This window comes from Nycticebus coucang, chromosome 17, assembly GCF_027406575.1.
Source record: "Nycticebus coucang isolate mNycCou1 chromosome 17, mNycCou1.pri, whole genome shotgun sequence".
NCBI classification, from domain to species: Eukaryota; Metazoa; Chordata; class Mammalia; order Primates; family Lorisidae; genus Nycticebus; species Nycticebus coucang.
The window spans coordinates 20,230,681-20,245,857 of NC_069796.1; positions in this window are offsets into that span (position 1 = coordinate 20,230,681).

Here is a 15,177-nt window from a genome sequence, read left to right on the forward strand (position 1 = left end):
CTAAAAAGTCAGCAAAACCTATAACTGGAAGTTTTTGAAAAAAAAAAAAAAATAGACAAATGGCCAACAAGTATATTGAGAAATACTTATTTTTTTTTTAACTTCAGGTTACTGTGAGGGCACAGACAACCAAGTTACAAAATTTGAGTGTGTTAGGTAGAGTACCTCTTGTATTTTTGCCCTTAACCCAAAAGGTGTGCCATACACCCCTCCCTTGTGCCCATTAGGTGGGAGCACCTCAACCCCTCCCCTCTTCTCCCCCCTCCCACGTCATCTCTCCCTCCAACTGGAATTGAAATGGGTTTTTCTCCTCTATGGGTGTGCATTAGATTGACTACTGGCTTTATATTACTATTGAGTACATGGAATATTTGCTTTTCCATTCTTACGATATTTCACTAAGAAGAATGTGTTTGAACTCCATCAGACTAATACAAATGATGTAAAGTCACATTTTTATGGCTGGATAGTATTTCATAGTATACATATATCACAGTTTGTTCATCCATTCCTGAGTTGATGGGCATTTAGGTTGTTTCCACATCTTGCCAATTATAAATTGAGCTTTAGTAAACAATCTAATGCACCTGTCCTTTTGATGAAATTATTTCTTTTCTTCTGGGTAGATGCCTAGTAGTAGGATTGTGGGGGCAAATGAGAAGTCTAATTTGAGTTCTTTGAGGGTTTTCCATACTTCTTTCCAAAGAGACTGTATTAGTTTGCAGTCCCACCAACAGTGTAAGAGTGTTCCCTTCTCTGCACATCCACACAAACATCTGTAGCTTTGAGACTTTGTGATGTGTGCTAATCTTACTGGGGTTAGGCCATATTTCAGGGTGATTTTGATTTGCATTTCTCTGATGACAATGAGCATTTTTCATCAGTTTGTTAGTCATTTGTCTATCTTCTTCAGAGAAGATTCTGTTCATGTCTCTTGCCAGGTAATAGATGGGAGTATTTGCTCTTTTTTGGTGATTAATTTGAGTTCTCTATAGATACTAGTAATCAAACCTTTGTCAGATTCACAACATGCAAATTCTTTCCCTGCTCTGAAGATTGTCTATTTGCTTTGATTGTTGTCTCCTTAGTTATGCAGAAGCTTTTCGGTTTAATTAACTCTCATTTGCTTATTTTTGTTGTTGCAATTGCCATGGAAGTCTTCATGAAATCTTTCCTCGGGCCATCATTCTCAACAGCTTCTCCTATACTTTCTTTTAGGAATTTTACTGTTTCATGCCTTAGATTTAAATCTTTTATCCAGCTTGAGTCAATTTTTATAAGTGGTGAAGGGTACAGGTTCAGTTTCAGTTTTTACATGTGGTTATCCAGTTATCCCAGCAACATTTGTTTAATAACAAAAATGGAAGAACCCTTGCTATTGAAGAAAATAAAAATGAAAAAAAAATACAATGAACCAAACAATAAAAAAACAAATATATATAAATATATGTGTGTGTATAACTATATACAGCAGTATATTGCCTGGATGTCAGGTGGCACTCTCTTGTTAGGAGAGAGAGAACATACACCATTGTTTCTGTGAAAAATTAGGGCCAGAAGCCACTGTCTTAGTTGCAGAGGAGATCAGGTCCTGCCTTCCTGACTTAGGGGAAGGGGCTGGTTGCTTTGTGAACATTCGGTCCCTGTGGTATTGGGGTCCTAAACTTTTGCGAGGCTCCTTAGGAGGCATATCACACAGTGCTTCCTGACAATTTCTGCGGCCAATCAGCTCACTCCAATGGTCGACGCCCAAAATCAGCTGGTACACCAGAACTGGCTGTGCACTAGGACCCTCTGGACATTTCTCCCACATGGAATTTCCACAATGGTGGCACCCAGCTAGCAGCCAAGATGATAGGTGATTCACCCCACCCAGTATTCGGTCCTAGCCCCTGGACACTGTTTGAGTCCACTTATTCATTTAAGCCTTCCAAGAGTACTCCAGTGAGCAGATTTAGCTCAATATGCAAAACTACAGTACAGCTCTTTTCTGTCCCTAGTCCTCTGGGCAGACTGGCTGGCCAGTCCCCATCTGTTCCTAAGGACTCACTTTCTGTGCTCATTTTCCTCAGCTCCAGCCTCCTTGTAAGCTCCTGTAGTCCACAATTGCTGCACTGTGCCCTCAAAATGATGTCCCTTGCTGGGTTCCCCAGCCAGAGGTGGTTGGAGTTTTCTTTCCCCTGCCCTTCTGTGGGTTTCTAGTAAGGAGATGTTCTAGTCCACCATCTTGCTCTGTCCCCTCCCCCTGAAGAAATTTTTAACATCACTAATCCTCAGGGAAATACATACCAAAACCACGATGGGATATCACTTTATACGAGTCATAATGGCCGTTATTCAAAAGCAATAAACAATGATGCTGGTGTGGATGTACAGAAAAAAGAACCATTAAACACTGTTGGTGGTGCTTCAAATTAGTACATCTATGAAAAACAGTATGGACATTCCTCACAGAATTAAATATAGACTTATCACTTGACATAGCAATCCCACTACTGAGTAACTACTCAAGGAAAAAGAAGTCATTTTGTAAAAAAGATGCCTGTACTCAAACGTTTATTATTAGCAAAATTCATAATTGTAAAAATGTGGAATCATTGCAACCAAAAAGCCCATCAGTTTGTGAGTGGATTAAGAAAATGTGGTATATAAACACCATGAGGTACTACTCTTCCATGAAAATGAATGAATTAATATTATTTGCAGCAACTTAGATAGAACTGGAGACCACTATCCTAGGTGAAGTATCTCAGGAATGGAAAGACAAATAACACATGTACTCTCTGATAATTGAGACCTAATTATTGGGCACACACAAGCACAAAGAGATATAAAGTCCCAGGAAATCAATAAGAGGGAAAGTAGGGAAAGGAAGGGCTATAAATCTACCTAACAGGTACAATGCACACTATTTGGGGGGTAACTACACTGAAAGCCCTGACTTAAGCATTATAAAGCATATTCATTCTAACAAAAACACTTGGACCCTCCTTAATATTCTGAAATTAAAGACACCCTCATCAATTTCTGTTTCATTGTGGTGATACTTAATAGATGAATCTATGGATAATTGGCATTTCTATAATAGTGAATCTTTCTTTCTAAATATAAAATATTAGTTTCTTTTTATTCTGTTTGGTAGAGAATTTTAAACATTTTCTTCGTTTAAGTCTTACATATTTAAATTTACATAAATTTAAATATTTTTATTTTATTTTCAACTTTTTCCCCCTCTAGAAAAAAATGAAGTATTTTTCTTTTCAAATGTTGGTTTTGTTCAGAATCACTTTACTTAATAATTTTATTTTCTACACTTTTGTTTCAGTTGACTCTCTAGGTCATTCCAGATAAATAGGATTGACAATATTTTACCTCCTTAGATCTTGTACTTGTTGTTTTAAACGTACTACATCTTAATACTTAACATAATATAATGTGTACATCTTTGTGCTATTCCTGATTTTAGTGAGTATCTGTTTAGATTTTCATCATTCACCATGTTTGTGATTTTTTTTTTTCATGGAGATATATCTTTTTTATAGTTTTAAGCAAGTAGATGTATATACCGTTTTTTCTTTTACTTACCAGACATGAATTTGAAATTTTGGAAAATTCTGCTCAAAATTTACAATTTTTTCCAACTGCTTTTGGGTTTTTTTCTCTACTATCACATCATAAAAACCCACAAATATTTCTTGAGCTTAATTTTTTTTTCTTACTGATGTACTTATTTCCTAAATTTGTTAGTGTAAGGTAAAGTCAGCCTTTGTCAGAAAAGACCCTATTCCACCTTTACACTTCACTTGTAATCCAGATGGTTTAAAATTATAGATTGGTCAATATTTCCTTTCATTACTTAGAAAACATTCCCTTGTCTTTTGGCATTTATCTTTGCTAATTTGAAATTTGCCGTCAGTTTAATGATGATCCCTTCATAAACAGTGTGTCTTCTCCTTCCATTTAAAATTATCTCTTTTTATTTGATTTTCTGCATTTTTGTCTAATTAACTTTTTTCCTGAATTTTTAAATATTTTATTTTAAAATATTTCATTGACATAAGTTGCATATATGAATAAAAATTTTTTATATTCGCAGTGGGCAATATGATGACTTGATATATGTATACACTGCATAATGGTTATTATATATTAATTAACATATTCACCACAACTCATGATTTACAATAGATAACCAGAACTTATTTGTCTATAATTGAAAGTTTGTAGCCTTTCATCAACATCTTCCCATTTTTTCATTGAGTGTGTGTGCTACATGTTCTGAAAAAATTTCTTAGCAGTTTAATAATTACTGGTCAAATTGGATCCAGGGTCCACCCTACTCCCTTATGATCTCATCTTAATAATTTATCTACCACAACTGTTTTCATATAAGGTCACATTCTGGGGGCACTGGAGGTTAATATTTCAACATACCCATAACAGCATGTTTTCTAACCCCCCAAAATTCACATCCTTCTGATATGAAAATTATATTAATCATATTCCAACATCTGCTCAATATATTAACTAATTCCAATATCAATTCTATGTTCAAAAATTCATCTAATGATCATAAATTCAAAATGTCTTAAATCCCATCATCAGAATCATCTAAATCATTTATGTGTGAGACTTAGATCCATCCTGGGGCAAAATTCCTCTCCACTTGTGGACCTGTGAAAACCAAAGAATTCATCTGCTTTCAGATACAGTGGAGGGACAAGTATAGACCAGCCAGACACTCCCATTCCCAAAGGGAGAAATGGATGATTGAAAAATGAGCCCCAGGTTTCAGGCAAGTCCAAAACCCAGGAAGATTAACTTCATTAGATTCCAAGGCTTGAGAATAATCCTCTATAGCTGGATACTCAGTCCTCTGGGTCATTGGGGTGGGTCGCATCCCTGCCCTGTAAGTCCATCAGGGTGACAGGCCCATACTTTCTACCCAAGGAGACTCCATCAACCAGGTCATTATCTCCATAGCTCTGTCTTCAAACCCATTTTTCCTTTCATTTTTCCTGTCTCTGTCACTTGCCATCCAGCCTGGCATTGTTTTTACTGGTATAATTATGACCTTGTCAGTCTTCCATGGATGTTCAGGGAATTCATATCATTAGACACGAGGATTCTCTGCAGATCTTTCCTGGATATTCAGTCTCTGTTCTTGGCTTCTGCTGAGATGTTGGATTAAATCCATGAGTCACATGGCAAATTTCTTTAGCATATGAAATTAGGATTGTTCAGTCACATTCTTCACACTACTTGGAGGGGCTAAACATTTTCCAAATTATCAAGTGTTGTTCCTTTTTGTTTAACCAGATATTCCTTAATTTATCTTTGTTTTCACATTTTACTAAAAACATCAATAAGGAACCAGGCTGCACTTCCTATACTTTGCTTGGAAATTTTCTCAGCTTAATATTCCCATTCATTGCTTACAAGTTCTACTATCCATGTAACAGAAGAACATAAATCAGCCAAGTCCTCTGCAGCTTTATAACAAGGATCAACTTTTCTCCATTGCTCAATAATATGTTCCATTTGAAGCTATACCAGAAACACCATTAATTTTCACATTTTTCCATATATTCTGCTTATGATGGCATATGTATTTCTAAGATGATTAAAGATTTCTCTACAGTTTTTCTCACTTCTTTCTAAGCCTTCAAAGAATTCACTTTGAACACCCACATTCCCACCAACAGTCTCTTCAGTGCGATTTAGGTTTTCACTATCAAGTGCCCCGAAATTTTTCCACCACCCTATCTATTACTCAATTCCCAGCCACTTCCACATTTTTTAGTTATCTGTTACAACAGTGGCCCTCTCTCCAGTACCAAACTCTTTCTTAGGACTACAAGAAAAAAGTTCCACAAATTTGGTAGATAAATTCAAAAGAAATGTATTCTCTTGCAGTCCTAGCAATTAGCAATTTGAGCAGGGCCTCAGTGGTTGCTGTAAAGTGATGCTTGATTTTGCCCTTCAGCCTGTGCCCCAAATTTTAAAGAAATCTATGTTGAACATTAAAGCCTGCTCAGGCAAAGACCACCAGAAACAAACCTATAAACTGATGAGATCAGATATATGGTCTCGGTGAGGCAAGGGACAACACTCCAAAGGAACAGTGGGATTCTACTTTATAAGAGGGAAGAGAGGAGACCTTCTGTGGGGCTTCCACTCATTCTGAATAATCAAAAGGAGAATCTACCAAAGGTGGGACTCAGTTTTGAATTGGTTGCTGTTTCTGAGTTGAGATTAGGATACTTGGAGGTAAACTAGATATCGAGTACTAATCATGTGGTGAGGGCAGTTTAGCAATTGGTCTTCTCACTGATAGAAGAGTGTAGAAAAACAGATTCGGTAGCATCACCGATAATAAAGCAGAAATCACTCAAAGAGGGGTTGTTCCGGCATTCTCCAGCTGCAATCCATATCTGTTCTCCCAGACTGATTAATGGACAGTCTGCTTTTCTCTTTTTCAGACTAAGAGGATTTTTCTCTCTTTCAGTCTGGAGAGCTTTTTACTCTTTCCTGACTAAAATTCAATGTGGTGTAGATTGTTTCCAAGCATTCTGAGCGTTGTCCAAAGATCACTTCACTTGTCCATTTCTTCCTAGATAATGCTTCTGTAGAGTAACATTTCACAGAGGAGTTTTGTGTGTTGTCTCTTCTGCCTTTTGTTGTTTATGTTGGTTTTGAGGAGGAGAGAGAGTTAAGAAATGCTACATCCCTTCATCCTTCACTCAAGGGAAGACATTATTTTAAGTCAGAACAAGTGTATGAAGTAGAATGTTAGTAAACATTGATTCACCACAGGATGACCTTCATAGAACGCAACATGACATGATCAGTTAGCAAGATTGAAATACACATGGCACCACAATTAGCAACTAAGGTTAAAACTAAACTAAACTTTAGACTAGAAAACCTGCTTACTATGTACATGTATACCTGTAATTTCCAATTAACATATAAGATCATGTCTTTGTACAAGTAACTCTTGCTTGTAAAATAATGTAATCAAGGGTGGCACCTGTGGCTCAAGGAGTAGGGTGCCGGCCCCATGTACCAAGGGTGGTAGGTTCAAACCTGGCCCTGGCCAAAATTGCAACAACAACAATGACACAATAATAATAATGTAATCAATTAATCATTAGTCTTTTCTCACAAGTCAGAAAATGCTAGTGTTCACGTGACCTTTCCTAAGAAGATGCTTCTCATTCTAAAGTAAAATTTTACTCGAAAGTGAGTATCAAATGTTATTAGTTATAGGACAATATCAAGGAGATGTGTCCGAATTATTTTTTGGATCATATGAGCATAAGACAGAATTCGATTTTATAAAATACAATTTAGAGCCAAAGTAACATGATATATTGATACTAATTTTGGAACAACAGACATTTAATTAAAAAAAAAAAGATTTTAAAGATCTTCAACTAAATGAAAATTATGAATGTTTACAAAAAACTCAATAATTTTGATGCATATAAAGAAAACCCACACGTTCTTAAAAGTGTAATAAAACTGCCAGTTATGAATCACCTCCCTCTATCTTTGTGAGCTTAATTTTCTGGTAAATGCATAAAATAAATATTTTTCAAAATTTGATACAAACTTCTTTGAACTGGTATTTTGTTTCTGGGAAATGTGTGCTTGTTACACATACTTGTCACAAAGCAATTACTGTGAGTGCATTTTCAAGAAACAAATATAAGAAGTATATTGTCACAACATGGCATGCATGTTCATTTACATAAAATTAAAACAGCAGTCGTAACATACAAAAGAGTCTCATCAATTAAGTAAAAGTTAATACTAGTCTGAGGAAGATGTTCAGTGAAGAAAGTGCAGGGAAAGAATGTGCTCTTAAAAACAGAAGCCTCTTCTCAACACTGCAAAAAAAAAGAAAAAAAAAAAAGAAAAAGGAAGCCCAGTCTTTGAAGAGTTGAGCTAAACTTGGAACAGAGAAGCATGACCAGTAAGTGGGTGGGTGAGGAGAGAGGATTATGGAAAAGAATTTTTTTAAAACTAAGATTACCAAGATTGATATACACATGGCACCACAATTACATTACTAGTATGAGCTTTTTCAAGCAGATTTCTAAAATAATTCTTGAGGGGAAAACTTGTTTATATCAGGCCATAAGTTCACATGGAATCTGCTGCTAAAATTAACAAAAATAGAGAAAGAAAGAAAAAAATGCTTGAAGGATATAAAAAAATTCCAAGATAAAAAAATTAATGAATTAGCAAAGCCCACAAAATTAAAAATCGGGTGGAATATTAAACTGTATCAAAATACCTTTCAAATCAGTTCCATAACATAATTATTTTCCCAACTAACAATTTTAGTATGAAATATGGGTATTATAGAAGAAAAAAGGTGTCTGTTGGAAGAAAATTAGAAAGGTCATATGTAGAAGGTAAAGTCTAAGAACAGTCACAAGAATGGATAACTTTATTAATGATCTGTATGCTACAAATATTTGTAGATCCCTGGGACCATAAATTTTGATTACATCAAGCATTTTGGTTATTATCTGAGCTTATAACGTCAGCAATAAACATTGACTGTGATTACAAGGGCTTTTCTGAGTCCTGTGAATCTTTCTAGGGAGTCATCAAACCTGAGAGTAGAACTGGGATCTTCTAAAGTGCCACGGCTCTGCTGTCTACAACTACTATCTTAGTGAATGCATCCTGTGTACTTGAAAAGCACATTTTCTATAATTATTAGATGGAATATCCTGTAAACGTCAGGTAAAATCAGCTAATACTATTGCTAGAGTCTTTTATGAATATATGAATTGAATATATATCCTTATAACTAATATATCCTTATAACTTTTCTGACTACTAATTTACTGAGGAGGATTGTTGCTATCACCAACTATAACCATGTGTCTATTTATTTTTCAGTTTTTTTCATTTTTCTGCCTCCTACATTTTAAGTTCAGTTTTTAGGTAACCACACACTGATGATCATTATAAAATGTCCCTCTTTACTACGAGCGCCATTCTTTACCCTGAATTCTATTATTAATGTGTACTTATAGTATTTTCTTTTTACTTTTAACTAAACTTGTGTATTTAAATATGTCTCATCAAAACATTATGATCCTTAAAGGACTTGATCTTGTTAAAGACAGAAATTCTGAGGATCGTCAGGGAGAGTTTGTGGGTTTCTGTTTTAAGCTGGAAATAATAACAGAACTTTTCGCAGAGCGATCAGCTTTCAGAGAAATGAATCACATGCCTGTTATTCACTTAATATAGTGAACAGTCCTGGGTACAACTAGACCCAGCAGTCAACCTATTCTCTCAATTCCAAACATTTCTATTTTTGATTCTCTGTGACACAAGCATCACAAAATCTGAGTCCAATTAAAGAAAGAATTAAAATCTCAGTCTCGCTTTTCCTGCTCCCTTCAAACATTCCAGGACTCAGAATCAGTCATTCTTGATCATTTTTCAGACATGAAAAGGGTAGCAGAGCTAGATTAACTTATACAACCGAGGTGATACACCAGACTCTGTTGTGAATATCGGCTTCCTGCTCCCCGTTCAAGGCACCTTCCTTCAAGACCATTATTGTTCTCTTCTAGAATCTTATTACTAAAGCATCCTATTGCGCCTCCCAAAACCTCGAAACACACACCCACACACCCTTATTCTTGTTTTTTCCTGCACCCACCAAAACAAAGTGCAGTTATCTACATCAAGCCAGACATCATCACTCTTCTTTGGTAAAACTGATCTCCAAACTTGGCCTTGGTCATACATGTTTGAGGAGAGAGGAAAAATTCAGCTTTTCATTTTTCTTATTAATATAAGAAAGTCAGAATTCAAAATTGTTTTTTCATATAGACCTGTGTGTATCTGTGTGTATGTGTGAGAGATGATTGAGTTCTAATAAATTAATAATTAAATATGAATATACTACTAAAGTCATATATAAAATATTTTTCATCATCATTGTTGGATAGGAGGCACTCTGCTTATTAGTGTTGAAGATATGACAAGTGTGTAGTTTCCCCAAAGAGTTGTAGCCTCCCCAAAGAGTTGTAGCCTCAACATCGGTAAGGCACCCACATAAATAACTGTAATTCAAAACAGAAGATAAAGTCTTTGATAAATAAGTGTACACAAAGGCAAACATTGTTGAGAACATGAGAAATGTCTCTATGAAAAATCTTCATTGGATGCTTTTATCCACACAGTCATCTTGGAAGATACAGAGAAAGCAAGTGACTATTATCTGAACTTTATAAATAAGGGTGCTGATGTTTATAGTGTCTAGTTGCTTAGCTGATATTCTTACAGCTAAGAAGTGGTGGAATCATTTTTTTAAGTCATCAAATGCAGAAGACACTTTGTCTTCTATTTAGAACATTACCTTCTATTTCTAACCATCTAACAGACTTAAACTAAATTATTTTTAAAATGCTATGGACACTGAATCCTATAGGGGAAGAAAGAAAATTTTTATATTTATGACTCTATATCAATTATTAAGTACATTCCAGCTGTAACATTTGTCATATACAAAATAATTTTTAAGTTTCTATTGGTAAGTTATACAGGAAGCAAATAGGAATTGTACCTGCCACAAAGAAACTATGAAATCTTATTTCCTAGACAATCTATGACTCAGAAAACCATATCCAAATATATCATTTTGGAAGACTGACATTAGATAAATAATAGCCAGTGTGGGAAGAAATCCAATCATAGGCAAATGGCCATGTGACTTTTTTTTTTTTTTCAATTTAGTGATTTATTTGAGGCTCCTTATTCCAGTTGTAATAAGAAGAGTCTGGTTTGGGTGCTTCATTCCTCATCACATGTGGGTGATTATGGGGGTAGACGGCTGTCTGTCAAAAGTAGACGATGCCCACGGAATGTCTGAAAATATAAATCCGCTTGTTGCAAAGTGATTGCTTGGGTTTATCTGCCATGCACAGACTGGTCAATCGTCACTAAAATTTAATGAGACAGTTGTGTTCAAATGCAGTATTAAAAACAAGCTTTTAATACTTGATTAACTAACTTAACTGAATTTTCCTAATTCTTCAAAGAATTTGAAGATTAATTACTGATGATTATACATAACATGCTCATACTCAACGTCATTCCATTGTTAGCAAATAAAGCAATTATTCACTTTGCTTCTAGTTTTAAATATCATAAAACTGCATTTGTGCTTGACTGGGATACGTTTATATTTTGAGGCATGACTACTACATTCGTCATTTATGCATACAGATGTTGTTTGATTATTGTTAAAAGTATAGCCATAGTAGGCTATCATTATTCAGGTCATAGTAAAATTATACGTATTCTCAACATTTCTGAAATAGTCAAACAGAAATTTTATACTTATACATGGAGACGAATGAATGTGATAAATATATTCCTTGACTAACATCCTTGCAGAATTTATAGGACTATTGAACCTGCCAGCTCTGGTGTATGTGGTTGGCACCCTAGACGCTGAGCTACAGGTGCTGAGCCGTACACTAAAATTTGTGCCCCCCATTCTTTTTGTTTCACATTTTCATGAAGATAACTCAATATTTTAGAAAAAATTCTGATAGGCACACAGAGTTTTTTCACTTTGAAAAATATTTAGGATTGAAGTTTAATTAGTACGTAGTAGCTATTGAGGTTCTTTCCTTGACAGGATGAATTTTTAAATTCTTGAATTCTCCCTTCATCTACTTAAAATGACTAAGACTATTAGTCAAGATTGGCATAAGGATCTGCATTAATTATGTGTTAATCACCTTAAGTGTTGAACTACAGAAAAGATTTATGGGACTAACACAATTAATACTCAGAGAAAAGCTTTATTACAAGTTCAACAATAGCAAGAGAAAAATACGCAGAGGGAAAGGGGTGCCAGGTCAGAGATGCAAGCTTATCCATCCTCTTTCAACTGGGACTTATAGCCATATTTTTTTCTATTATAAATAGAAACATCTTCCATAAAGTACTTGATATAGCAAAGTCCAAAATTCTTCATTATGGGGGGGAGTGAGGGATTTCTTATAGTGAGCTGCTCTTGTAGGCATATTCTAGGGACATTCCAGCTATGCGAACCTCTGCGATGTTTTCCAACATCAACACCAATCAACAACCAATTCTCCAATTCTCTAATACTGACTGGGCAGCCAACAATTCAATTCAATTCTGACACTATTTGGAGTTAGAGCAGATTCACAGGTTAAGAGCACAGTCCCATAAAACTGTCTTTAGATATCAGCCTCAGAGGGGTCACTCAAGCAACCCACACTTTTACCCAGCTGACTGCAAATTTAGGGGTTCCTATAACTCCATTTGGGTTTGATAACTTGCTAGAATGACTTAAGAACTCAGAAAAATTCTATACTTACTATTATATATGTATTATAAATCCAAGCAGAATTCGTAGGACTACTAACACTTTCTGTAATAACCAAACAGAACAAGTGCATGATGTGAGGTATGGGACAGGGTGGCACCAAGCATCATTCTCCCAGCATGTCAGTAGGTTCATCTACCTGGAAATGCTCTGAAGCTCATTATTCACGAGATTTTATAACCCAATCTCTAGCCCTTCTACCACCCCTGAAGGATGGGGTGGGGCTGAAATTCCAGGCTCCTCTGAAGCCCCCCATTCTGAAACTACCTAGTGGACTCTTACCCAAGAGTCATCTCACTATCATAAAAAAAAAAAAAATCACATTAGGAAATTCCAAGAGTTGTACAAACTCTGTTCCTAGAACCTTGACCAAAAACCATATGCACATTTTCGATGTTACCACTTAACTCTTAACCATTTCAAAACTCCATGGAAACCAGGTATAAATTATAAAACTAATTATTATTACCAAACAATACTTGATAGGCTGGTATGTCCTGCCCCTGAAATAACTCCTAAATTTAGAGATAAAATATCATTTCTATTTATTTTATAACATTATCCCGGGGTCACCATTATACTCTAAATGACTTTGGAAATAAGAACATGTTCAAACCAGATGTGCTGAGAGTAACTTGTGCCACTGAAACCAAGCTTTAAGGTGAGAAGAGTGGTGGGGTCTGGGGGCCTGAACTCTGCAAAGGTATAGGCATAGTTAAAATGTATAGAGAGTACACACACATAAATAACCAACCATCATCCCCTAGCTTGCTGTCCTGTAATTGTTTACTACTCAGGAGTGACATAGTTGATAGTCATGAAGATTATTAGCTTTCTTCATTGCTCCCACAGATAATATCACCTTTATGAAATCTAAGACTTGTCTTTGAAAAATCTTCCAGATGCTATATTCCAGTGGGCCAACTGACCCAACCAGAACAGCTCCAGAGAACAAACTCAACTGCTCTTGCAACCGAGGAACTGACTCAGCACAAGAAAATAATTTCTGCTTTCTAACCCTGTAAGTTCATCCCCAGCCAATTAGCAGACCCAGTTGCCAGTACTTTGCCCACCAAACTATCTTCAAATATTCTTACTTATAAATTTTCAGGGAAATGGATTTGACAACTTCCTCCCATCTCCTTGCATGGAACCTGTGATAGTCACCTCTGTCTCTGCAGTAAACCCTGCTGTCTCTGTGTATGGTTTCCTCTTGAGCAGTGGGCATTAAACCTGGTAAGCCTGGAACAAAGTGGGGGATCATCAAGGATCACCCTTGCAGACACTTGCCTGTGGTCTGGCAGCCTCTCATGGATGGGATGGATGTAGAGACATGTGCTAGAGGCCACTCATTTCTCCTGGACTAACAGCCATCTCTTGCACCATTCCTACCGGTGAGACGTCCAGCCATGGTGCTTGAACCATTTGCAGTTGAGAAATGGTTTCTAGAACAAAAAGATGTCATTTATGGTTAGTATTTGGAATGTGTCCATTATTCCCCTTCCTTCTCCAAAGTGATGGTATGTCTAAAGGCACTGTGGGTCCTTTTTAGATCTTGGGTGACTTTCTCTATATTTTAGGAAGAATCTTATCTTGGGGAGACTTATCCCCCAACTGGACAAAGAATAGAGAGTTTGTCTGAAATAATGCTTTTGAATTTTTGGTTTGACTAATTTTGGAAGGCTTTTATTTGGATACATTTGTTCAATTTGATATACGTCTCAGTAGAGCAGCTGAGGCCACATTCCCAAGGAAAGACGTGGATGGAAATAGGAAATGAGAGGACATGGAGACAAGAGTGGGCTAGGAGAAGACACTGGAGGAGGTCAGGTAATCCAGACCACTCTCACCTGCTGCCTGGGCTCCTTCCCAGCTTCCAAGCAGCCGGCTCCATGCCTTGTGCCCCTCTGGAGAGGAGAAGGTGCCACTTCTGCTTTACCTTAAAAAATTAAAATGAAATAATTTTTTTCTTGAAATTTTAGGTCAAAAACATGGTTGTGCATCATACACAGAAGTGCATTATTTATGGTAATTTTGTAGAAATTATCAACATTGTCTATACCTTTATGCATTTATATATGTGTGTGTATATATATGCATGTGAATGCATATTTCTACCTAAACATATAGATGCATATATGTAGCACACATGAGCAATGTTGATTTATTTAATATCTATATTTCCCTCTAGAGAGTAAACCCCATGATGACTGGCTAATGCCTGTTTTGTCCATCTAGTATCTACCACAGAGCTTAGATCCCAGATAAAGAAAACAAGTCCAGTTTCTAAAAAAGTTTAAAAGTTCACAGACAGGAAAATGAGTAGGTAGACCCAGAGAGGCTTGCAGTATGTGGACTACTGCAATGATGCTAATTAAAAGGACTGAACTGCACTAACACCAAGGCAGAGACAAATAGCTTTAGTAACATTTATGTATTGCCTGGATAAAATTCATATCCTTTATTATTCAGTTGTGATTAGATATAGAACTCACTGGATATCCACAAACAGAATAGAATAAGAAACATTTGTCTCATATAGAAACTTTTTCTTTTTTTTTTTTTTTTGTAAAGACAGAGTCTCACTTTATGGCCCTCGGTAGAGTGCCGTGGCCTCACACAGCTCACAGCAACCTCCAACTCCTGGGCCTAAGCGATTCTCTTGCCTCAGGCTCCCGAGTAGCTGGGACTACAGGCACCCGCCACAACGTCCAGCTATTTTTTGGTTGCAGTTTGGCCGGGGCCGGGTTTGAACCCGCCACCCTCAGTAT